This window comes from Tupaia chinensis, unplaced genomic scaffold (genome assembly GCF_000334495.1).
Source record: "Tupaia chinensis unplaced genomic scaffold, TupChi_1.0 Scaffold144276_1, whole genome shotgun sequence".
Lineage (NCBI taxonomy): Eukaryota > Metazoa > Chordata > Mammalia > Scandentia > Tupaiidae > Tupaia > Tupaia belangeri.
The window spans coordinates 4,556,825-4,559,827 of record NW_006204133.1 but is presented as its reverse complement, the minus strand read 5'-3'; positions in this window follow the sequence as shown (position 1 = coordinate 4,559,827).

Below are 3,003 nucleotides of genomic sequence, written 5' to 3'. Positions count from 1 at the left end.
CACCCTGTAGCAAAAACCTCTCCCAAACAAAAACAAAAACACTCCTATCATTCAGGAATTGCAAGGGATTTGGGAGCTCTGTGTCTGTAACCAGGTCAAAGAATAAATAAGGATGTATATATATATATATATAATACACACACACACACACACATATCTTATTACGCCATATTGTGTTACTACATATTTTTTAATGGGACCAGCTGGCGGCACAATAGTAATGCGACACTCTGCAACACTAGACCCACATGGGACGTTCCCAGATTTGCATCCTAAGCCCTCCTCGTGCACACCAGGCACATGTGCTTGTGCCCGTGATTCAGGCTGGCTGAATCTGGGGGCAGATCATGGCACCAAGACCCTATTGAGGATGTTATCTCTGTGTGTGTGGGGGGGTCTCTCTAATGGGAGGAATAGCTTACAAAACTTTTTTTAAAAAATGGTTATTAGGGGACCAGCAGGTGTCATAGTGGTTAAGGTGCTGGACTCCCACATGGCTGACTGTGGTCCAAATCCCAGACCTGGCAGCTTGGTTTCTCATTTTCCTGCTCTCTTTCTCTCTCTTTGTCTCTGTCTCTGGTGAGCTCATATTCCCTGTAGCAAATCTTAAATAATAATAAATTAAATTAAATAAATTCTTTTTAAGAAATGGTGGTTAGTATCACCCATGATCTCATCATTTATATCTTTAAGTATTGGGATGCTCTGAAACTTGCAGTAATGGATCCAGGTTTTCCAAGGGTCTAAGTTTTCATTTGAAAGTCCAAATTTTATCACTGGCACAAATACTGTTAGTTGTTCTCCTTGAAATGATGGGTTCATTCTACCCATTTCAGAGGGACTGTCTACCAGACGCCCTAATCTGAATCACCACTGTTCGCCTGTCAGTTTTTCCTTCCGGATGGAGAAGAGCAGAGTAGCTGCTTGCTTTGCAGTTGTGCGGCCTATGTGGGGTGCCTCCAGACTACCCTCATCCCTGGGGGCGCAGCTTCTGGGCCTCTCCCCTCCAGCCCCGGGAAGGTGTCTGCTTCGTGGAGGGCGTTCTGCAGTGATACTGTCACTGGTCTGTTTGGGCTGCAAGTACACGGTGGTGGAGACATGACTGGTGCGGGATTGTTCCACTGCGGGGATCTGTGCTCAGCGTCGTCAGTTTTACCCGCCATTACTTTTGCACCATCAGAGCAGATGCCTAAACTGTTAAGACACATCACGTCCTAATATTACTATGACCTACTATTACTAGAACTTTGCCATTTTTTTTCATTTTGTCCCTGAAAGCACTGTGGCACTCCCCCAGACGTCTACAGATCATGCCTTGAGGACTGCTACTTTAGAAACTATAAAGCTATATAGTTTTAGCTTTATGGAAGTGATAAAGACTAAATACTTTCCTGGAAGCTCATTTACTGAAACAAAAAAGGAACTAGAACAATCTGGGAAAATTCCAAGAAAAATAGTTACTTAGTTGCCAATGTGTAAGCTTGCAGAAAGAACTGTATTTTAGAAATATTTTGAACAGTATTTTGGGAATGCAATAATAAATAATAATGATAACATTTTATGTTTATTGCAGAGTTTGCTCTTGGAGAAGAACTGTGCTCCCTGCACACCAAATGCATTCCTTCCAATTCTTTAATACCTTGTTCTGTGGTAAATGCGATACAGCATTCTCCATTTCCTAGATGAGGAAACTGGGGAACACAGAAATAATAACTCTACAAGGTCACAGCTACATGTGGTCAAGGAGGATCTGAATCCACGTGGTCTGATTCCCAGAGCTCAGACCCTTACACCCTGCCACATGCTACATCACATCCAAATTCTCATACTGCTTTGCTCCCATGTATGTGTGTGACTCCTCAAAGAGAAACCACAAGTCTCATCTTCACCTGAGTGCCTAAAGAAAGGGCTCACGTCCTTCATAAGGGTGAGAAGACCCAGGGAGCCACTTCGCCATCTCTAAACTGTAACGGGTAATAAAGATGTCAAAAGTGACATTCCCAGGGAATCCCATCAATATTATGTTTAACTCATAAGGGGAAGACAGAAACAAAAAAAAGAAAGAAAAACTAAAAAAGCTGGTTCCTTAAAAGCTTGATGGAAATTTTATGTGCGCATGAGCTGGTGAACACATGTGCTACACATACATCCATCTTATCTGCTGGCTGAGGAAGTATAGACCAATTTCGGCAGTTAACACACATGTAGGTTAGATACTAGTTTTCTATCTTCAGAGCAATAAACTCCCATATCTCTGGTACTGACGTCTCTCCCAGGCTCTAAAATCCTAAGACTTTACCCTTTTCTGCAGGTTAAGAACTTAAAACTCTCTGGGGCCATAACCTGGTCAGACCTTTATCAGTTGCCATTTGTTAATCCACTGTTAATCCACTTGTGTTGTGACAAATGGAGTTACATTCCCAAGGCAGCCAAGACAGGGACTCTTTAAAGAATAGAAGGTTCTTCTATTAGCAGGTAGGTTACTTAGGAAATGCTGGGAGGTACCCCAAAACCAAGCAATTTGTTTTTTCCCATGTTTGTGTTTTGTTCTTTTTTCTAAGAAATAATTTAATTTTTACTTTTATTTGCATTTTTCCAAGTTGGGTTCGGTTCAGCTTTGGCCTTTTTTTTTTTTTTAAGTTTGGCATTTAAAAACGTGTATATATATATATATATATATATACACACACACATACATACACAGAGAAATAGAGACAGTATAAATACATATATATTAATATTTGTTTGATTTTCATTTGTCCAAGTTTGGGTTCTGTTTTGACCTTTTTTAAGTTTTATGTTTGCGTGTCTTTGCATTTTCCTAAGTTTGGGATTATTTCTCTTACCCTCAAACACCAAAGCTGTCTTCTGGGACGTCTGGACCAGGTCCAGGGTGACCGCTAGTCCCTGATGCAGGCGCACAGGCCGGCGCGGGACCGGCTCTCCGACCTCCCCGCCACCCGGCGGCGCGCCCGGGCGGGGACGGCGGCGGGGACGCGCGGG